The sequence below is a fragment of the Cervus elaphus genome, chromosome 10 (genome assembly GCF_910594005.1).
Source record: "Cervus elaphus chromosome 10, mCerEla1.1, whole genome shotgun sequence".
Taxonomy (NCBI): Eukaryota; Metazoa; Chordata; class Mammalia; order Artiodactyla; family Cervidae; genus Cervus; species Cervus elaphus.
In genome coordinates, this window is record NC_057824.1 from 29,760,229 (window position 1) to 29,784,438 (window position 24,210).

Here is a 24,210-nt window from a genome sequence, read left to right on the forward strand (position 1 = left end):
TGGCGACGTCTGGACACTCATAGGTAAGGCTGGGTCAGTCTCCCGTGGGGTCACTGCTCCTTTCTCCTGGGTCCTGCTGCACAAGGTTCTGTTTGTGCCCTGCAAGAGACTTTCTTCCAGTCCTGTGTAAGCTCTCGCAGCTCATTGGGGGGGGGTTAACGGCAACCTCCTCCAAGAGGGCTTATAAGCCAAAAAGATAGTACACTGAAAGATAGACTCCCCAGGTCGGTAGGTGCCTGATATACTACTGGAGATCAGTGGAGAAATAACTCCAGAAAGAATGAAGAGATGGAGCCAAAGCAAAAACAACACCCAGTTATGAATGTTACTGGTGATGGAAGCAAGCTCCAATGCTGTAAAGAGCAATATTGCATAGGAACCTGGAATGTTAGGTCCATGAATTAAGGCAAATTGGAAGTGGTCAAACAGGAGATGGCAAGAGTGAACGTCGACATTTTAGGAATCAGCAAACTAAAATCGACTGGAATGGGTGAATTTAACTCAGATGACCATTACATCTACTACTGTGGGCAAGAATCCTTTAGAAGGAATGAAGTAGCCATCATAGTCAACAAAAGAGTCCGAAATGCAGTACTTGGACGCAATCTCAAAAATGACAGAATGATCTCTGTTCATTTCCAAGGCAAACCATTCAGTATCACAGTAATCCAAGTCTATGCCCCGACCAGTAATGCTGAAGAAGCTGAATGGTTCTCTGAAGACCTACAAGACCTTTTAGAACTAACATCCAAAAAAGATGTCCTTTTCATTATAGGGGACTGGAATGCAAAAGTAGGAAGTCGAGAAACACCTGGAGTAACAGGCAAATTTGGCCTTGGAGTACAGAATGAAGCAGGGCAAAGGCTAATAGAGTTTTGCCAAGAGAACACACTGGTCATAGCAAACACCCTCTTCCAACAACACAAGAGAAGACTCTACACATGGACGTCCCCAGATGGTCAACACCAAAATCAGACTAATTATATTCTTTGCAGTCAAAGATGGAGAAGCTCTATACAGTCAGCAAAAACAAGACCGGGAGCTGACTGTGGCTCAGATCATGAACTCCTTATTGTCAAATTCAGATTTAAATTGAAGAAAGTAGGGAAAACCAGTAGACCATTCAGGTATGACCTAAATGAAATCCCTTATGATTATACAGTGGAAGTGAGAAATAGATTTAAGGGACTAGATTTAATAGACAGAGTGCCTGGTGAGCTATGGATGGAGGTTCGTGACACTGTACATGAGACAGGGATCAAGACCATCCCCAGGAAAAAGAAATGCAAAAAATTAAAATGATTGTCTGAGGAGGCCTTACAATTAGCTGTGAAAAGAAGAGAAGCAAAAAGCAAGGGAGAAAAGGAAAAAAAAAATACATATTTCAATGCAGAGTTCCAAAGAAAAGTGAGGAGAGATAAGAAAGCCTTCCTCAGTGATCAATGCAAAGAAATAGAGGAAAACAATAGAATGGGAAAGACTAGAGATCTCTTCAAGAAAATTAGAGATGCCAAGGGAACATTTCATGCAAAGATGGGCTCAATAAAGGACAGAAATGGTAGGGACCTAACAGAAGCAGAAGATATTAAGAAGAGGTGGCAAGAATACACAGAAGAACTGTACAAAAAAGATCTTCATGACCCAGATAATTACGATGGTGTGATCACTCACCTAGAGCCAGACATCCTGGAATGTGAAATCAAGTGGGCCTTAGGAAGTATCACTACAAGCAAAGCTAGTGGAGGTGATGGAACTCCAGTTGAACTATTTCAAATTCTAGAGGATGATGCTGTGAAAATGCTGCACTCAATATGCCAGCAAATTTGGAAAACTCAGCAGTGGCCGCAGGACTGGAAAAGGTCCGTTTTCATTCCAATCCCAAAGAAAGGCAAAGCCAAAAAATGTTCAAACTACTGCACAATTTCACTCATCTCACACGCTAGCAAAGTAATGCTCAAAATTCTCCAAGCTAGGTTTCAGCAATATGTGAACCATGAACTTCCAGACGTTCAAGCTGGTTCTAGAAAAGCCAAAGTAACCAGAGATCAAATTGCCAATATCCACTGGATCATAGAAAAAGCAAGAGAGTTCCAGAAAAACATCTACTTCTGCTTTATTGACTATGCCAAAGCCTTTGACTGTGTGGATCACAATAAACTGTGGAAAATTCTTCAAGAAATGGGAATACCAGACCACCTGACCTGCCTCCTGAGAAATCTGTATGCAGGTCGGGAAGAAACAGATAGAACTGGACATGGAACAACAGACTGGTTCCAAATAGGAAAAGGAGTACATCAAGACTGTATATTGTCACCCTGCTTATTTAAGTTATATTCAGAGTACATCATGAGAAACTCTGGGCTGGGAGAAGCATAAGCTGGAATCAAGATTGCTGGGCGAAATATGAAAAACCTCAGATATGCAGATGACACCACCCATATGGCAGAAAGTGAAGAAGAACTAAGGAGCCTCTTGATGAAAGTGAAAGAGGAGAGTGAAAAATTTCGCTTAAAACTCAACATTCAGAAAACCAAGAACATGGCATCCAGTCCCATCACTTCTTGGCAAGTAGATGGAGAAACAGTGGAAACAGTGTCAGACTTTATTTTTTGGGGCTCCAAAATCACTGCAGATGGTGATTGCAGCCATGAAATTAAAAGACGCTTACTCCTTGGCAGGAAAGTTATGACCAGTGTAGATTGCATATTAAAAAGCAGAGACATTACTTTGCTGACAAAGGTCCATCTAGTCAAGGCTATGGTTTTTCCAGTAGTCGTGTATGTATGTGAGAATTGGACTATAAAGAAAGCTGAGCGCCAAAGAATTGATGCTTTTGAACTGTGGTGTTGGGGAAGACTCTTGAGAGTCCCTTGGACTGCAAGGAGATCCAACCAGTCCATCCTAAAAGATATCAGTCCTGGGTGTTCATTGAAAGGACTGATGTTGAAACTGAAACTCCAATACTCCACCTGATGCAAAGAGCTGACTCATTTGAAAAGACCCTGATGCTGGGAAAGACTGAAGGCGGGAGAAGAAGGGGACGACAGAGGATGAGATGGTTGGAGGGCATCACCGACTCAATGGACATGAGTTTGAGTAAACTCCAGGAGTTGGTGATGGACAAGGAGGCCTGTCATGCTTCAGTCCGTGGGGTCACAAAGAGTCGGACACGACTGACTGACTGAACTGAACTACTGAGCCTCTGACACTGTTGGTTGTCGCAGAACTCTGGGGCTGGCAACTATGTTTCTGAGAGACAGTGCCCCATTTCACAAACCCTTCCAGAAGGCCAGATAGCCCTGCAGAGGGGCACGGCACCCCAAAGTCCTCCTGTCTCCCACCCACTCTCTGGCCACAGCTTGCCCACCAAGATTTTTCAACTTCAATCAAGTCTGTTCTTACCCAGCCTGCAGTTCCTCCAGCTGCCGAAGTGTCTGTGATGGGAGGCTTGACTGTCTCGTGTTTGAGGATTTCATCTAAAGGATTCAGACAGACAATAGACAACTGCTTTCTTCCCTCCTGTGTCTGGCTGACAGAATCTGTCCATTTCCATCGTAATGGATAGGACAGTGCTTTGAGACTCTGGACCAAGGACCGCCAGTTTTATCTAACCCAAAGGCCTTTATTATAATAAGTAATATTAATGGACTCCTTACTGTCCCCAAATGAAACCCACACGTAATAGCGCCTATCTCTACTCATAACTATTTAAAAATGTCACATTACATAAAAATAATCTATTAGACTCTGTATTTCAATGTGTAACTACTCAGGCATGATTACAATTAGAAAGCTTAGGGAAATAATGAAATGTGTAAACTTTCATGGGCTTCCCAGGGGGTGTTATTGGTAAAGAACTTACCTGCCCATGCATGAGACATAGAGACACGGGCTCAATCCCTGGGCCAGGAAGACTCCCTGGAGAAGGAGATGACAACCCACTGCAGTATTCTTGCCTGGAGAATCCCATGGACAGAGGAGCCTGGGGGGCTACAGTCCATAAGGTCTCAAAGAGTCAGACACGACTAAAATGACTTAGCATGCGTGGACACACACAAACCTGCATATACCAACACCATGACTGTGACAGCTACAAACACAAGTGTCAGGGGGCTTGTATTTGGTGATTCAAATTCACAAGCAGTGTGGCCAGTGGTAACATGATTTTTTGAGATGGTGAATAACTCTTACTATGGTTCTGAACATATAGAGTACACCGTTGCCTTGATTTTCACAGTATCTTAAGAGTGTTTAACTTTCTGGAAAATTTGATATATATTAAAAGTGCAAAAAATACAATGTTTAAATTTAAAAGAGTTCTCTTAGCAATAGACTTAGATAGTAATAAATGGATTTTTTGCCTTTACAAATTGCTGAGCATTGTGCACTAAAGAGCCTCTTGATGAAAGTGAAAGAGGATGAACATTGGGGTGCACGTGTCTCTTTCAGATCTGGTTTCCTCAGTGTGTATGCCCAGAAGTGGGATTGCTGGGTCATATGGCAGGTCTATTTCCAGTTTTTTAAGAAATCTCCACACTGTTTTCCATAGCGGCTGTACTAGTTTGCATTCCCACCAACAGTGTAAGAGGGTTCCCTTTTCTCCACACCCTCTCCAGCATTTATTGCTTGTAGACTTTTGGATAGCAGCCATCCTGACTGGCATGTAATGGTACCTCATTGTGGTTTTGATTTGCATTTCTCTAATAATGAGTGATGTTGAGCATCTTTTCATGTGTTTGTTAGCCATCTGTATGTCTTCCTTGGAGAAATGTCTGTTTAGTTCAGCAGATGAATGGATAAGGAAGCTGTGGTACATATACACCATGGACTATTACTCAGCTGTTAAAAAGAATTCATTTGAACCAGTCCTAATGAGATGGATGAAACTGGAGCCCCTTATACAGAGTGAAGTAAGCCAGAAAGATAAAGAACATTACAGCATACTAACACATATATATGGAATTTAGAAAGATGGTAACGATAACCCTATATGCAAAACAGAAAAACAGACACAGAAATACAGAACAGACTTTTGAACTCTGTGGGAGAAGGTGAGGGTGGGATATTTCAAAAGAACAGCATGTATACTATCTATGGTGAAACAGATCACCAGCCCAGGTGGGATGCATGAGACAAGTGCTCGGGCCTGGTGCACTGGGAAGACCCAGAGGAATCGGGTGGAGAGGGAGGTGGGAGGGGGGATCGGGATGGGGAATACGCGTAAATCTATGGCTGATTCATATCAATGTATGACAAAACCCACTGAAATGTTGTGAAGTAATTAGCCTCCAACTAATAAAAAAATTAAAAAATTAAAAAAATTAAAAAAAAAAAAAGAAAGTGAAAGAGGAGAATGAAAAAGTTGGTTTAAAACTCAGCATTCAAAAACTGAAAATCATGGCATCCTGTCCCATCACTTCATGGCAAATAGATGGGGAAACAATGGAAACAGTGAGAGACTTTATTTGGGTGGGGGGGAACTCCAAAATCACTTTAGATGGTGACTGCAGCCCTGAAATTAAAGACCCTTGCTCCTTAAAAGAAAAGTTATGACTAACCTAGACAGCATATTAAAAAGCAGAGACATTACTTTGCCGACAAAAGACCGTCTAGTCAAAGCTATGGTTTTTCCGGTAGTCATGTGTGGATATGAGATTTGGATTATAAAGAAAGCTGAGTACCAAAGAATTGATGCTTTTGAACTGTGGTGTTGGAGAAAGCTCTTGAGAGTCCTTTGGACTGCAAGGAGATCAAACCAGTCCATCCTAAAGGAAATCAGTCCTGAATACTCCTTGGAAGGACTGGTGCTGAAGCTGAAACTCCAGTACTTTGGCCACCTGATGGGAAAAACTGACTCCTTGGAAAAGACCCTGGTCCTGGGAAGGACTGAAGGCAGGAGGAAAAGGGGACGACAGAGGATGAGATGGTTGGATGACATCACCGCCTTGACAGACATGAATTTGAGCAAGCTTTGGGAGTTGGTGATGGTCAGGGAAGCCTGGAGTGCTGCAATCCATGGGGTTGCAATGAGTTGGACACAACTGAGCAACTGAAATGAACTGAACTGAACATTGTGCAGGATGGCAGGATGGCTCCAGGCATCACTGGCGGTCTCATTTCCTGGACCTTGCCTACCAAATGTGACTAGCGCCCTTCCATCATCACCATGATCAAAATGCTCCCCAAGTCCTCCAAACGTCCCCCAAGGGGCAGGGGTACTCCGAGGAGCACCACTGGCCTTACTTTCAGGCAGCATTCTCCCAGCTTTCCATCAGCCTCAGTTCACCTCTTCTATTCTGGTTTGAACCCCCAGGCCCAGTCCTTATTGCCTATAAGCAGATCTCAACACCCACTCCCCATGCACTGCCCTTAATTTCACTTCTGTCTTCATTTCTGGTCCCTGGTGAGTTTCCTCTCGGGCTATTAAGTTTGAGTGGGTATCCTCATGTTTTTATGATGTGCTGTCCAGCCTAACTATGCATCTGTGGCAAGAGAGGTTGCTGTCAGCCTCAGTTTCACCTGATAATTTACTGGAAATCACATGTGGTTCCATTTTCTCCCTGTCTCACTGCAGCTCCTGTCCTTATGGTGACATTGTTCAAGTATGGCCATTACAAGTCCACCCCACACTTTCGCTGTGGTTGGGTATCCCCAACCACCCCCAACCAGGGCTTCTCAAATCCACCATCTATAGCCATCACACCCCTGTTAGGACAACACCTGTTCCAAGTTTTTCATGACCGAGGCCTTGGTTCCTAACTCACCCCTGCAGTGTCAGGGCATCTGGTTCTAGAAAGGTCTCAGTCATGGCCTCATGACTCGCTCACTTGCCCAGAACCAACCTGCCCCCCCATGACAACCTGGTCACAGCTTCTCTCCCTCTGCAGTGAGTCTCCCAACTGCCCACCCCCAGGGCATCCCTCAGGATTGGTGGTGACATCAGGCAGGACCACATGAGTTAGGATTTCCCTGGTGGTCCAGTGGTTAAGAATCTGCCTCGCAAATACAGGGGACATGGGGGTTCGATCCCTGATCAGAGAACAGATCACACACACCATGGAGCAACTAAGCCCACATTACAACGACTGAGCTTGCAGGCCACAACTAGAGAGTCTGTGCACCACAGTGAAATCAATAAAATACTTAAAAAAAAAAAAAATACACGAATCAGCAGAGATATCCTATAACCTTGACCCTCAGGTACTCAGGGGTCAGCATGTCAATCCCTTTCTCCCCAGAAGGGGTCTCAGCCCCTAGGCAGCTGTGCCCTACTAGCTGTAACAACCCTCTAATGTATTAGTTTTCTGTTGCTTCTGTAACAGATGACCACACTCTGAGTGGCCTCAAACAAATGAATTCTCTATTGTTCTGGAGAGCAGACCTCTGAATTGAGTCCTGTAGGCTAAAGATGAGGTGTCGACAGAGTTCATTTCTTCTGTTGGTGCCAAGGAAGAGTCTGTTTCCTTGCCATTTTCAGCTTCTAGAAGCTTCCTCAATCCTTGGCTCATGGCCCTGCATCATATGGCCTTTTCTCCCTCTGCTTTCATCATCATCCCACCTGTTCTTCCACTGACCTCCTTGCCTCCCTTCCATAAGATTTGAGGCCCACCCAGATAGTCCAGGATCACACCCTCCCCAGCAAGATCCTTACCAGAGCTAAAGAGCTCCTCCTGCTAAATAAGGGAACATTCCTTGGATCCAGGAATTAGGACTTGGGTATGAAACTCCAATACTTTGGCCACCTCATGTGAAGAACAGACTCATTGGAAAAGACCCTGAGGCTGGGAGGGATTGGGGGAGGAGGAGAAGGGGACGGCAGAGGATGAGATGGCTGGATGGCATTACCGATTCAATGGACATGAGTTTGAGTAAACTCCAGGAGTTGGTGTTAGACAGGGAGTCCTGGCATGCTGTGATTCATGGGGTCACAAAGAGTCAGACACGACTGAGCGACTGAACTGAACTGAACTGATCTTTGGGTGAGTGAAGGGGCATCAGTCAGCCCACCATACTCTCCACCACTTTATAAAAGAGAGTGGGAGTGTTGAAGTCATCAAACTAAAGAAGAAAAATGTTTACAAGCTGTTGCAAACATCTAGGGTTTCCACAATGATCCAGCAGGTAAAGAACCCACCTGCATCGCAGGAGACACAGGAGATGTGGATTCAATCCCTGGCTTGTGAAGATCCCTTGGAGGAGGAAATGGCAACCCACTCCAGTCTTCCTGCAGCCCTCTTCACCACTGGACAGAAAAGGAGCTAACAAGGTTTGCCTGGAAGTTTCTTGTCTTGTGTTAGTAATCATTACAGTAATGGGTCTCACCTTACCATGAATCTTACTGATAAGAAGTACAGAATTCTAACAACAAATAGAACACACTTTCTGTGCCAAGTCTATACATGTTTTATCTCCTTTGAATTACCCTCAAAAGCCTACTGGTGGTACCTTCCTTGTTTTCTGGACAAGGTAACAGAGGCACAGCTAAGTAGCTTGTCCAAGTTTTCCAAGTTAATGAGAGGCAAATCCACGATTGGGAGCCACACAACATTTGGACTCAAGAGCCTCCTTCTGACAGAGAGCCTGCAGATCATTCTGCTGCCCAATTCTACCACCACATTGCTGTGTGACCTCAAGTCAGCCCCCTTCCCCCTCTGGGTATTGGTTAAAGCAGAAGTAATAAGCTAGGTCAGGATTTCTTAACCCTCAACTCTACTGACATTCCAGTGGCAGGGGCTGTCCAGAGCACCATAGGATGTAGAGCAGCATTCCTGGCCTCCGCCCACTAGATGGCAGGAGCGTCCCTCTGCTCATCCCCTTCTCCATTGTGATAACCATAGATGTGGAGGAGGGACTCTCCCCTGGTTAAGAGCCACTGAGCAGTCACCCATCAGGACTTGCCAAACTTAAAATATTCTGAGATAATTTCTTTCATTCTTTCTTTAGCTTCAATTTACGAATCGCTTTATATTCAGGAAGCTCTCTCAGCAGGCAAGAGTTCAGATGCAATGTGCAAGCTAACCAGTCTTATAAATTAGCACAAACATATGTCAGTGGTAATTAATTAAATACCTCCATCGCATCACTAATAACACTGGCTAAGGACAATAATACCATTCAGAGTACACTGTTACCCATTTCTCAGTTTCGTATCACATGAGGTATAAGAGTAAACAGTTTGTTTAGGGGTTTAAACAAAAGCTGTTGCTTTTCATGTTGAAGGAAAGAGGAATCTCCCCAAATAGAAACAGAGTCTGCTCACCCTCCAATCCTGCCACTTTCTGCAAGATCTTCTCAAGGAGCCAATTTACATACGGTGGACCAAAAAACAAAAAAGATTGGTCCTCAGAGTTGGCTTATCTTTTTCCTTCTCCCTGTGGTCTCAGGATTGTGAGCTTGCCTCTTAGCTTCAAGTTTTTCCATTACATTGTTATAGAAGCTCTCCAGCCCAACTTCTACCTGGCACATATAATGTGTTCCTATCATTTGACTTCATCTCCCATTTAAATCAGTTTGGGGTTCTTTGGGTACTGACTGAAGCAATGAAAAATATAGACAAATGTCCAATTTTGTATTCCAACTCTACCACTGGTTGTGTGATTCTGGGCAAGTGCTTTAATGTCTCAGCCTCAGTTTTATCATCTTTAAAGTGGGAGTGGTACCACTTATCTCATGGATGTCCATAAAGATTAAACTAAATCATATCTATTAAGCATCTAGATAGTGCCTGGCAGGTACTGGCGGCTCCCTTTTGCCAAAGCACTGGGTCAGAAGGCAGAGAAGTGGCTTTGGGCTTCTCCCTTAGCTTCTTGCTCTCAACGATTGAAGAATAGAGCTCATGTACATGAGATGGTCTAGATGTATATAAAGAGACGGAAAGAGGTAAAATAGTCAGTCTGTGAATAATGAACATCTGACTATGCATAATCACTTTGGGAAACACAGATCCTAAAGTCTGAGTCCATGCTGCCTTTAAGCAGGATCGAATGTTCAGCTTGATCATGAGCTCGGTGTGGGAAGCTTCACCACACACAATTCACATGCAAATGTGGTCAGCCTGAAAAATCAGATCCACTGGGCTACCAAACTCCTGAATCAGAGGAAAAGAACAGAAGCAATATTCTACAGGATAAGTTTAAGTTTAGCATGAGAAACTAATCTGTGTGTGTGTGCTAAGTCGATTCAGTTGGGTCCAACTCTTTGTGACCCTATGGATTGTAGCCCAGCAGGCTCCTCTGTCCATGGGATTCTCCAGGCAAGATTACTGGAGTGGGTTGTCATGCCCTCCTCCAGGGGATTTTCCTAACCCAGGCCTCTATTAAAATATTTATCAGCTCTTTGGCTAATGACCCCTTTCACCTCCTGTATCAGTAAGCTTTTACTAGGTTATGGTGTGTAAAAGCAACCCACAAATCTCAGTGGCTTACAACTTAGCTTTATTCCACCATTTCTTTATTTGCTTGGAGTCACAGATCTTCTTCACCTCTGTTCCACATAAATTCTCATTTCAGGATACAGGTTGAAGGAACAGCATCTGTCAAACAAAACCTCATGACAATCATAGGGCAAAGGGAAAGAGAAAGAGATCTGACTGAAACACACAATTTTAAAACGATTCTTTGAACATGCTTTGCATTACATCTACTCATATGCCATTGGGCAGAGCAAGTCATGTGGATAAATCTAACATCAATGGGTCAGACAACAGAAAGAACTAGTGAATATGTAAGGATACATCTCCGAATTGTGTGGAGGGTAGAGGTGGCTTATGCTCCAAGCATTTCCAAGCCTTCTCTGATTTCAAACAAATTTTCAATTTTGAGCAGACAAACCAAGTGAAAGGCTTCTTATACACACAAAGAGAAGGCGAATCTCAAATCCTCCTGAAGGTTCTTAGGGTCCATGGACTCCAACTAGGGTCTTTCTAACAGATTTCCAACAGATCCCCTACTCTTTAAATTTATTTTGTTAGAGCAGGGAGGAATCCAGTTATGAGGACAATAACCCATGACAACATCTTTTTCAGGTATCTTTGTGGCTTTCAGGCATTTTCAGCAGAGGAATATTATAATTTCTTTCTAGACTTGCTATGGCTATGAAAAGAGTCTGCCTGCAATGCAGGAGACCCAGGGTCAATCTCTGGGTCAGGAAGATCCCCTGGAGAAGGGAATGGCAACCCACTGCAGTATTGTTGCCTGGAGAATTCCGTGGACAGAGGAGTTTGGCAGGCTATAGTCCATGGGGTCCCAAAAAGTCAGACACAACTGAATGGTTAACACTTCCACTTTCCTTCATGGCTATGATAGCTTTCACATTAGTAAAAGATGAAAGGACATATAAAGAAAATGGGATATGTATGCACCTTGGGAGGAGTGGGCCCCAAAGGAATATAGAAATGCTGTCACCAAATAATAAAAAGGATGGTGAACAGCCAAAACTACAAGGATTGAGGGATACCAGTTCTTCCATTGGTGCCTGAAATTTCTTCCACATCTAAGATGCTTTAACTCTAAGTTTAAAAATTAATTTCTCTACCCAGACTTCAAACCAACTGCAAAATCATTTTCTAAATATAATACTTTCCTTCACACCACTCACTCTCCCCACTGCCACTAGGAAAGAAGCTCCCAAGTTGTCCCTCATTAACTATTTTATTTAAACAAAGGACCCTTTTCTTCCAATTCACTAGCTCCACCACCACCCCAAATTCCATCACTCATCTTCCTAGTTTTCTGATTTCCCTCATTTCCCCAATGACTTTCCTTGGAAAACTTTGCTGTCCTTGCTGGTCTCAGTCAGCATTCTGAACATTCTTGCAGCAGCAGTATGAATGTTCACATTGAATCTGTTATGTTCACTAAAGGAAAAAAGCTCACTCATGTTTGTTATCACCAATAACTATCTATCATATTGGCTATTTATGGAGTCCCTGATAATGTTCTAGGCTCTGTGCTCCAGAGTTTTCACTTATGAGAAGCACCTCTGAGTATAGGAGAGAATATATTATGACTCCAATTGAAGAGGTGAATCAGATGGGGACTCAGAAATGTGAAGTGCTTGTCCAAGGTCGCAGGAGCTAGAAACTAGCAGAGTAGGCATTCAAACTCAGTTTTGCCTGATCTCAGTGTCCATGTCTTCCTTCTACATCATGCTTCTCTCCACCTAAATACTGGATGAAACAACCATTATGAAGGGCACGCCACGCTGGGCCGGAACAATGCCCATTAAGTGGAATTCACACCTACCTTGTACTTACTACACACTTCGATTCACTCAACAGACTGAGGAATGGAACGGGAGACACTTATTCCTCTCCAGACAATAAATCACTGGCTTTCTATCTGTCACCGGCTCGATTTTCCAAAGATTTGTTTTCGTCACTTTAATGAATTATTGGATCACCTGGAAATTGCTCAGAATTAACCTGTGGCTGACATTAATGGATCTGCAACACAAGTGTCAAGCTCTCTCTAACCAGTCCTATCCATCCTTTTACAAAGAGACCAGCTGCCCGGCACAAAGCGGTTCATTTATTCTGAGGCTGCATCTGCCCGGGTTGCTGTGGGGAGGTGAACAGGCGCCAGAAGAGCCTGCGGAGAACAAAATGGCGTCCTCTACCGCAGGGGCTTCTGGGCGCTGCCTGCTGCTTCCGCCCTGCCATGTGGGTGGAATCACGATAATCCCATTATAACTTGCCACACCATCCTCAGTTCTTTGGAGAGCCTTAGCAAGCTTCGAGCTTCTTTACTAGAATCCACTCTGTATCTTAAACATCCTTGAGTCCTCTAAGCTTTTAACTCCAGATCTATCCCGAATTCAAAGTTCTCTCCATCTCCCATGTTTCCAGCCTTATCAAGCTACTCCCACTTCAGGCCTCAATAGCTAGCACAAAGCAAGTTCTTTGTTCTCCCTGCTGCCCACTCTCAACCTTTAATATCCATTCACTACAGAGTGGCTAGAGTGATCACTTTAAATCAGATCATGCCAACTTCCACTCTGCTTAAAGTTCCCCCTGGCTTCCCACTCTACTTGACAGGAAATCGCCAAGAGCCTCCAAGACCTGGCTCTGTCCTCCACACCGCCTCCTTATCAACCTAGTACCTTGCTCCAGACTCTCCTTTGGCTCCCATCACTTGGGCGTTTGTCCCTCCCACATTCCACTCTGGTTTTTTAGTCTTGTTTTGCTAACCATCCATCCACAGCACTATGACAGAACTAGGCACATAGCAGGTACTTACTGTGTTGACTTGATCAATTAATCAGTTATTTTCAGAGTCTTAAGAAGGTGGTGGAGAATGGGGAAGTTGAGGGCTGCTGATCCCTTGTGAGTGGTTTTACAACAAAGCTCCACTCATGAGAAGCCCCATAGCTCACTGAGCTCCTCTGCCATTTCCCTTCATGCTCCAGTGTTAATTTGCAGGTTGTCAGTTGACTCCCTAGACAAAGAAGTGGTACACTTTTCCTGCAAAGGGCCGGATGGTAAACATTTGCCCCATTCAGTAGCTGTGACAGAGAACCCATGCTACCTTTTCCAGGAGGCATTCAGTCTCTGTCACAACTACTCTACACCGCCATTGTAGTGCAAAAGGTCAGAAACAACATGTAAAGGTACAGGCCTCCTATTGACAGTAAAACTTTATTGACCTGTGACAGGCTGGAGCTGGTCCACTGGCTATAGTTTTCTAAATCCTGTTTACAAGTTTCAGGAGTAACCTTAATACAAGGCTGGCCACCACTCACTAAGGGCCCACTGAAGAATGTCCAATATGGTAGAGATGAGAATTCACCCACTGCTATGGCAATCAAGAAAGCCCTGTCCATGGTCTTCCTTTTCTGGGAGAAGTCTTTCACATCATAAATGTGGGAATCAAGCCTGTCATCTATTACGGCTTCCCCCACAGACAAGGTATGCAGCCGTGAGTGTGTGTTGGTCACTCAGTCACGTCTGACTCTTTGTGACCCCATGGACTGTAGCCCACCAGGCTCCTCTGTCCATGGGATTCTCCAGGCAAGAATACTGGAGTGGGTTGCCATTCCCTTCTCCAGGGGATCTTCCTAACCCAGGGATCAAACCTGGGTCTCCCACATTGCAGGCAGATTGTTTATCATCCGGGCTACCAGGGCCACGTTACCAAATTATTTCTCCTATAAAATGGAACAAAATCCCTTAGGGTTTTTTTAAAGAGCAAAGGAGACAATGTTAAGTGATTCCAGGTGAAGTGAGAATCGCCCAGCAAACACGTACACACATGTGCAGGCACGTGCCCTGCAAATACAGTTTTGATTGTCCGTGCTCAGCCAACAACCTGGCTTTTGTCCTCCCAACTGATGTTTACAGTCTACAGGCACAGCTGAATTGCTCAGGACAACAGATGACATTCTTTGTAATGCTTTAGGGAAAGAGGTGAGAGAAAGATGAAGCAACTGGCAAGAAGGGAAGATTTTGGTAAAAAAATAAAAACAGGTGTTTGAAAGGGATTTTCATGCTGTATGTGGTATCTGATATAAAATCTCTCCCTTCACCCGCATGAGACTTTCTTATTACTGCATTGCAGAGTCGGGTCCATTTGTTTTTAGGGGGCTTTAAGGCATGAGCTTAGGACAAGTGCTCCCTTGCCTGGCACATTCAAGGTTCAGTAAATGCTAGTTGGGCTTCCCTGATAGCTCAGACAGTATAGAATCTTCCTACAATGTGGGATACCCAGATTCGATCCCTGGGTCAGGAAGGAAATGGCAACCCACAGTTAGTTCCCTTCCCATTTTACCTTCATCATTTTGTCTTTACAAAAAAAAATCTTGGTGATTCAGACTCAATACCAGAAATCAGCAAGTCTCAAGTATGGATGTTTGTTAAAGGAAGAGAGTAATTCAAATGAGGCTTGCCCGATAGAGATCCCTCAAGGACACACAAAGATGGCAGTAGAGATCCCTCAAGAACACACAAGAATGGCTTGCAATTAGCATACTCATTCTTAATATATAAATGGGTTATTCTAAAGTGCTGAAGTATGCTTAAAAGCAATTTGATTCTCAGTAGTTTAAGCATTCTCTTTGCAACCTTTCCTCCATGCTATTTACATTTCTTAAGAATGGGGAAACCAGAGACCAACCCTTTGCCTGAATTATAACAGATTACAAATTAATAATTATCCCAGTACTCCCTGGGAGAGAGAACTCAAATTTGAGCCATGGGAAAGAGAACTCAACCAGGTTCCAATTGATATTTTCCCATATGTGTTTGTTTGATCCTGAATAAATCACCTATTCTGTCTGGGTTTCAGCATCTTAACATATTCAAAAACACCTTGTGTGTATTGATTGGAAAAGTTAATATTGTTAAGATGTCAATATACTGAAAATGATCTACACATATTCTTGACATTGCCTAACATCTGAGCTGTGACTCATCTCCTGGGTGAGGTGCTCTAAAAAGTTATTATTTTTGTTGTTTGTCCTCCCCTTGTCCTGGAGATATGTGCATGCATGCACACACACACACACACACACACACACACACACACACACACACACAATTTTATCTCTTTTCTTGCTAATACAAGAAACCTAATGTTTTTGGTATTATATTTAAGAATTTGGTGCTAAAGCCAAGATTGTGAAGTTTTACCTTTATGTTTTCTTCCAGGGGTCTTATGGCTTTAGCTCTTATATTTAGGTCTTTGATCCCTTTTGAGTTGAACTTTGTCTTTGGTGTGAGGTTGGGGTCTAACCTCATTCTTTTGCACATGGAAATCCAGTTGTCCCAGCACCAGCTGTTGAAGAGACAGTTCTTTCTCCACTGAATAGACTTGTCACCCTTGTTAAAAATCAATTGGCCATAGATATATGGATTTATTTCTGGACTCTGAAATCTATTCCATTGGTCTATATGTCTATCCTTATGTCAGAAGCACACTATTTTAATTATTATAGCTTTGTAATATGTTTGGAATGGGGAAGTAGGAGTTCACCAACATAATTATTTTTCAAGATTGTTTTGGCTACTCAGGCCCCTTGAAAATCCACATGAATCTGAGGAACCACTTTTTCATTCCTGCAAGAAAGGCCATTATAAAACTCATAGGCCATTGAATCTGTACATCACTTCTATATATTGACTTCTTAACAATATTAAGTTTTCCAGTCCATGAACACAGGATGTATTCTTATTTATTTAGGTCTTATTAAACTACTTTCAGTAGTTAAAGTAATTACATTTTTGTAGTTTTCAAGATATAAATATTTACCTCCTTGGTTAATTTTTTTTCCTTTGATATTTTATTATTTTAGATGCTATTATGCAAGAGATTGGGCTTCCCAGGTGGCACTGGTGGTAAAGAATCCACCTGCAATGCAGGTGATGCAGGACACTCGGCTTCAATCCCTGGGTCAGGAAGATCCCCTGGAGGAGGGCATGGCAACCCACTCCAGTATTCTTTCCTAGAGAATCCCATGGACAGTGCTACAGTCCATAGTGTTGTAAAGAGTTGGACATGACTGAAGCAATTTAGCAGGCGTTCATGCCTTCTTAATTTTTTTTTTTTTTTGGATTGTTCATTGCAGGTGTATATATTCAACTTGTGTTAATTTTGTCCCCTGCAACTTTGATAAATTTTATGTTAGCTCATCAGTAGCTTTTTTGTAGATTCTGGGGATTTTCTGTGTATCTCTGTCTATGAACAGAGATAATTTTCGATCTTCTTTTCCAGTTTGAATCCTTTTCATTTATTTTTCGTGTCTAATTGCTCTTATGAGAATTTCCAGTACAATCTTGATTATCAGTAGTAAAAGCAGGCATCCGTGTCTCATTCCTAGTCTTAGAGAAAAAGTTTTCAGTCTTTCCCCATTGAATGTGTTAACTGTAACTTTTTCAGGAATGCTGTCTATTATGTTGAGGAAGTTTCCTTTATCCTTTGTTTTTTTCATGTTTTTTAACCATTAAAGGGTGTTGAATTTTATCAAATGCCTTTTCTTTATCATCTGAGATGATTGCATGTTTTTCTTCATTCTATCAGTTTTATGTGTTATATTGACTGACTTTCTTACATTGAGCCACCCTTGCATTCCTGGGAAAAATCCCACTTGGCCATGATATATAATCTTTTTAATATGCTGTTAGAAGCAGCAGATTCTATTTGGTAGTATTTGTTGATTTAAAATAACATTTTTAATAAAAGTCAAATCCTCAAAAATCCACTGTAGCCACATTGTAATGAACAGGAGGAGCTCTCTGTCTCCTGCCTACATATAATTAACTTATCCTCCTAGCAACTGCACTAGATTTTTACTTTGAAGTATAGATGATAGCTTAAATAACTGATCTTTTATATTCTTAAACATATATATGTTCTTGCGTGTGCCTGTCCCCGTGTATGTGTATGTGTGTATGTGTGTGGGTGTGTGTGTGTGTATGTGTGTGTGTGTGTGTGTGTGTGTGGTTGAGGCAGTACAGCACAGTAGTCTACTCCAGGCTTCGGGAGTAAAAATCTCCCAAAGTCAGAAAGATCTGCACTCAGCTCCCAGTCCTGTGACACAGCATTTGTGAGAGCCTTACCAATGTCTTATCTTCCCTGATATTCAGTTTCATCACAGGATAGTTTCATCTCTAGCTCTCAGAGCTGTTAGGGAAAAAAAAAGAACGAATGAGAGTCTGTATGCAAAATATTTAGCACAGTGCCTAGCATAAGACAGAAAGTCTCAATAAAAAGAGCAATTTGCTTATCAGAATAATTTAGATTTAACAAATTACAAGTGTGTTATGTTTGTGCATTTTTTTCTCCCTGGGAGGTTAGTTTTTTTTTTTTTGAAAAGCTGCTCAGTTAACATGAACTTGAACTGGCGGCTGTGTTACACCTACTCAGTGAGATGTGCCAATGAGATAATTCCATCAGGCATCCAGATATGGTCACAGAGAAGACTGACTGGAGATATGGACATCTTACTCACATGCTGAGTGCAGTGGTTCTGCTTTATCAGCGTGGGAAGGGGGGCAGTGCTCAGCCTCATCTAGCCTGATATTTCCTCTCTGATCTCCATTCTGGGCCAAGGGGAGGTGCATTCCATCACTAAGGTGGTGGGTGACTTCCCAGGAAGGAAGCATGGCTGAGTGGGTATCCCAGGCTAGAAGCTGTTGGAATTAAAAAAAAAAAAAAATCAGGTATTTGAGCTGCAGTCTAAAGTCATGGCCTTGATTACAGACTAATAAAAGAGAAACTGCTAACATCACTGCCTTGTTTCTCGGCTTTTTCTCAAGAAATGGTACTCTGTTTAGGGTAGACTCACCTTTCTGCAACACCCCGTATGAAAGAAAAAAATGCATCCAATTCCAGCAATGATGCAGCAATTGTAAAAGCTGAAGTATGCTTAAAGAATCACTGTGACCAAAGTTCAGCGTTGGGGTGATTGTATGCTGGCTAAGAGCAAGGTCTCAGCCAACAGAGTACCTCCCCTGAGGTCCAGAATGTTCCACCAGTGACCTGTTAGCTGTGTGATCTTGGACAGGGCACTTCCTCTCTCTGCACCTTAGTTCTATCATCTGTACAATGGTATAATAATAAAAGCTCTTGGGGGAGGAGTAGATGAGACTATGTGTTAAGCTCTGAGAGCAGAGCCCAGCACATCATAAGTATTCAATACATAAGAGCGATGATTCATTTAGCCAACATTTAGAAGAGTTCATGACAGTAACTCCCCAAAGGGTGGTTGTGAGAAACAAATGAGATTACACAGCTCAAGTGCTTGGAACAGAGTCAGCGCTCAAATCAAGGTTTTTACTATCAGCATATTAAGGGGAAGAAGTTTACAAAATACTGATATAGAGCATGATCTCATTTTTCAAATATGCAGAGGAAGGGGAATGGGTACAAAGCTCCTTCTTCTCCTTCCCCAGAACCCCTGGTGCTGCTCCAGAAAACCTCAAATATCTAACAACACGTTCCACCCTGGAGTGTTAGGAAGAGCATGTTGCAAGTGGTTGAGAAGCCTTCGATACCCAAAGGCAAGAGTTTCCTAATGGCATCTTGGGCACCTCCACCAGCTGTGCCAGATTCTGACCCTCATTCAAGACCCAGGTCTCCTGGAACAGGGGTCTTCACCCTGCAAGTCATGGACCCCTTTGCAGTCAGAAAGCCCATGACTCCTCCTTACAATAATGTGTTTAAATGCATAAGAGAGACTACATGGGGTTACAAAAGAAGCCTATAATTTGGCATAAGCTATGATTTTTATAGGGCTTCCCTGATGGCTCAGTTGGTAAAGAATCCGCCTGCAGTGCAGAAGACCTGGGTTTGGGAAGATCCCCTGAATAAGGGAAAGGCTACCCACTCCGGTATTCGGGCCTAGAGAAGTCCATGGACTGTACAGGCTATGGGGTTACAAAGAGTCAGACACAACTGAGCAACTTTCACTTTCTTCGTGATTTTTATAAGTGAAAGTCACAGATACTACTAATACCATTATCATTTTTGTTTGTATTCATAACTGATTGAAATGCTAATTTTTAGTGGAAGTTAGTTAAAACTGATATGTAAAATTTCCTCTTTCAATGCACAGACTCCTGAATTCTATTCACAGATATTGTGGGTCAGTGGTCCAGAGGTGAGAACCCTTGCTGGGATAAATATCCATTAGGCCTACCCTCTTAGGCTTCCCTGATGTCTCAGACAATAAAGAATCTGCTTGCAATGCAGGAGACCCGGGTTCAATCCCTGGATCAGGAAGATCCCATGGAGAAGGAAATGACAACCCACTCCAGTATTCTTGCCTGGGAAATCCCATGGACAGATAAGCCTGGGGGGCTACAGTCTGTGGAGTTGCAAAGAGTTCACAACTGAGAGACTAACACTCAGGCAGGCTGACTGAGTCGTTAAGATTTTGTTGTTTATTTCAGGAACAACAGACGTTCCATTATGCTCCTTGAAATCTAAGTGAATTGATTCAGAACACATAGCTTATCACCTTCTTTTAATTATGAGATTGAGAAAAACTACAAGTGCACCTTATGTTGAGGGAAAAATCCATCTAATTGGAATTGAATGGTATCAACAGCTAATTCTTTTTTTTTAACACAATGATTCTACATAGAGTAAATTGGTTTGGCTGATCAATGGAAAAGAATACTCTTTTAGGGCTTAATGAGAATAATTCCTTCTTTCCTTACAAAGTTCTCACAGCTAGATGGATGTTCCTCTTGTCACCAAGTTTGGAAGTGATGCTGCCTTGCTTTTCATTAAAAAAAACAAAACACACAACCTTTTCTGAACCTTTTTATCACAACAGATTTTATATGCACACATGTGTGTGCACATGCATATGGATACATTTTATCCCAGAGTTATGAAACTATGATAAATAATTCTGTACCTAACAGAGAAAGCCTTTTGAGATTGTTTCCAGCAAGAAACAGCTTGAAGAGGTGAAGGACACAAGAGACTAGAGAGAGTGAGAGGGCAAAGTGATTCCTGATTCCCCTGAAACAAACATGTTTCCTTTTTTATCTTCCATTATCAGATCGGTTATGGTGACTTTGCTATCAGGGAAACCATCCTTAGAACATTTACCCCAGTTTCAAGGATCAAAAAAATAAAAAGGGTTACAGAATGTCCCTCTTCTGATTCTCCCCTGCCTACGATTATCTATTGCTTCTCAAAGCAGAATCCCAAATATAGTCATTTCCTACTGTATCTGCAGCACATACCCAGTGCAAACACCTTTCCTTAATATACACTATTTAACAATTTCGCTAAGTAAGGGCATATCAGAATAACCTGGTATAGGTTGTGTGCATGTGTGCTAAGTCACTTCGGTCGTGTCCGACTCTTTTCAACCCTGTGGACTGTGTGGCCTGCCGGGCTCTTCTCTGTCCTTGGGATTCTCCAGACAAGAATACTAGAGTGTGTATACATGGCAATGCCCTCCTCCAGGGGATCTTCCTGACCGAAGGGTTGAACCCGCATCTCTTACATCTCCTGCATTGGCAGGTGGGTTCTTTACTATATGCATCACCTGGGAAAGCCCCCTGGTATAGGCTGGGCTGTGGTTATTTCAATACAAAACCAAGTCAAAAGTTTGGTTTGGTCAAGTCAGTCAATTCTAGGAAGATATAAAGGAATAGAACCACCTATGAGGGTGAAGATTCTTACCTCTTCTTATGAAGCATCTAGCTATTGAAATCATTCAATTTTATCTTCCAGGACAGTCTAAAGAGGGAATTGAAAGCCTACTTGAACTTAAGACCAAGAAATTCAATGTGTTTATGGATGTTTGCCTCATATATGTCTACACCATGTATGTATTTACAATGATCGTGCCTTTTATGTGTCTGATCCTCATATCTCTGCATGTCAGTGCTGATACGCAATGTGGGTTAAATGACCAGCAGATGTTGCCTTTGCCTGGTCTCCAAGATTATGTTTTGTGGCTTGCTTACAAATGCCAGCAAAGAAAACTCAGCCATGCCTAGTATAGTCAAGAGCCCTAGATGTTGAGATTCTGAATCCCTGAATCTATGAGATACTGTGACGCTGCATTTAGATGAGCAAAGGTGGAGAAGTTGAGTTACAAGTAGGACTTTTGGCAGCAAAAATATCATTTTCATATTCTGCTGGCAATTGTCTAAAATGGAGTTGAAAGCAACCTTAGGATGGATTTTTTTTAAGACAAACCATGAGACATTTTGTCGAGTGAATGAACATTAAATAGAAAAGTATAGGAGACATGGATGTAAAAGCTGATTGGTACCAGGCTGGGGAGGGCCCTGAATGCCAGGTTGAAGCAAATGGCCTTGGAGAACCCATCAGTGGCTCTGGCCAAGCAAGGCATGGCACAATGGGGGGCAGATGTGCCACAACCAGGGAGGTCCTGGCATTGGCCATGGACCAGTGTGGGCGCAGTATAACAGGTACACTGGGTGGGTCTTCATGGAAATGGAACTGAGTGAACATGAGTCCCAGTCCTCCACTGACTGCCCAACTCCAGACTCTGCTGGGCTCTCAGCTTCCAGAATTGCCTAAATGCTCATTCCCGTTCATTCTTTCATTAGTTCATTTAACCCATGTTCATTATGGGTCTACTATGTTGCAGGCTCTCTCATCAGTACTGGGGTTTGAGCAGTAAATGGAATGCCATGCTCAAACCAAATACCTATCCTTGTGGGTGTTCATTCCTACTTGGAGGAGACAGAGACAAGACATACATAAAAATAATAAATTATATACTATATGAGGCAAGAGTAAGTGCTTGGGAGAAAATCTGATAACATAGACAAGGGAGTTGGGAAGAGATGGGCAGTTGAGAAATTTAGATCGGGGAAGATCATGATATTCCAGGGAAATGCGAGGATGTAAGGAGCAAGCGTGTGTCTGAAGAAAGAGAACTTTCATCAGAGGAAAGAGTAAGTTCAGAGGCCCTGAAGTGGGAGCTTGTCTGCCATGCTCAAGAGATTATGAAGAGATCAGCGTGTCTGGAGTGAACGTGGGGGAAGTGAGGGCAGAGAGATGAAGGAGCTCACAGTAAAGGCATTGATTCAATCTGACTTCTAGAAAGAGTGAGCTACGGGAGGTCTGGAACAAAGCTCGCATTCTTCAAACCAGCATTAGGACCAACAGGACTAAAGGAAATTACAGTTGCTGGCATGTTTGCGCAGAGCCCTACACAGTTGGTAACAACATTGACAAATTGCACGGTGAGCAGGGTTCCTTATGTAGTTTCCAGGTAGTCTGAATTTAGAGCCCCTGAAAAAAATAGAATCCAGTTGGTTGCAATCTCTGCTCACCTTAAAGGACCTGAGGTCTATGGTCCAATATCTGCCAACCCTTTCTCTCCAGATGAGGGACTCATCATCCAGTTGGATTGATCCACTAGGCCCTGAGGGGAGGCAACCCAAAATACCAAAAACCTGATCTTGAGGGAAACTGTGAGGCTCAGGCTCCCCTTCATTCTGCCCTGGTTCTGCCTTCTTTTCAAACACATCTGGATTTCAAAGGAAATTGAAGGCAAGTGGCACCAGTGAGTCACAGATGCTGAACCCCTCAGATGGGTTTTACACAATCCATTTGCTATTTCAGTTTTTTTTATCTTAATATCTCCTGTCTTTCCTTTCTTTTTCCTCCTCCTTCTTCTATAAATATTCTTCTTATGTGCAGAGATAGAAAGTGTTTTGGTTGTTTTGTTTTTGGGCCAACCAGAGCCCTACCCAGGCTTCCCTAGTAGCTAACCTGGTAAGGAAGTTGCCTGCAATGCAGGAGAACTGGGTTCCATCTCTGGGTTGAGAAGATCCCCTGGAGAAGGGAAAGCCTACCCACTCCAGTATTTTGCCTGGCGAACTCCATGGACAGAGGAGCCTGGTGGGCTATAGTCCATGCAGTCACAAAGAGTCGGACACAACTGAGCAACTGACACACACACATAGGACCCTACCTTCCTCTTCCTGCTGATGCCACTTGGCACAACCTCCAAACTGGCTTCTTGTCCAATCAGTCCCCTTACTTGCCAGGAGGAAGACATCTCACTCCATCTTTCACCCTTCCAGTCCCACGTCTGCCGGACCCACAACAAACAGTAGGTGAGAGTTTTTGTGGTTCCCCTGGGAGGAGCTATAATTTGGCAAATTTTTTAATTTGGGAATTTTTATCTTTATTCTGTAAATTACCTCAAAGGGTATGTCCCTTAAAAAGAAGCGGTGCATTAATAAGGCTGCACGGTATGGAACAAGTCACCACTTGCCTGCATGCTCAACGGCTGCTTGAAGAGAAACGCTTCTTGCTTGGGAAGTGTATTTTGGCAGGGTGTATAATAGACATTAAAAAATCCTGATTCAATCCTGTTTGGCATTACTTGAGAGCAGTCTGGCTTGAAAAGATTTGAGAGTAGCTATGAGTTTGGCCTTGTCCACCTTAAGAGTCTTTGGGTTTGGTGAGACTTTATGAGCATGTAAAGTTGTCCTCACTAAAATATCTCATCACAATAACACACTGATTCTCTCTGCTCCTTAGAGGGCCAATAAATCCATGTCTCATTTTTGTTTACAGTTAAACACTTGCACATCTCTGCTCCACTTAGGACCAACCTCAGTGGTCCTAAAACTTAGGTAGCTTATCCAATCCAAATGGAGTCAAGCATCTTTGACAAGGAGCCTCCTTAGGCCTCCTTAGGCCATTGTTGCTATTGTTGCAGCCACAAGATATCACTGTTGAGGATCAGTTTTGCACAACTCCAACA

General features: G+C 42.9%; 1 long non-coding RNA gene across 1 annotated transcript; it reads right to left on the bottom strand.

The window, feature by feature from the left end:
* Nucleotides 1-3,402: 3,402 nt before the first annotated feature.
* On the bottom strand, nt 3,403-23,824 carry LOC122701458. The gene is made up of 4 exons (XR_006343088.1): nt 23,410-23,824; nt 17,549-17,612; nt 10,425-10,531; nt 3,403-3,476 (listed from the first exon to the last, which is right to left on the bottom strand). It is a non-coding gene; the product is annotated as an uncharacterized LOC122701458 (long non-coding RNA).
* Nucleotides 23,825-24,210: the final 386 nt, after the last annotated feature.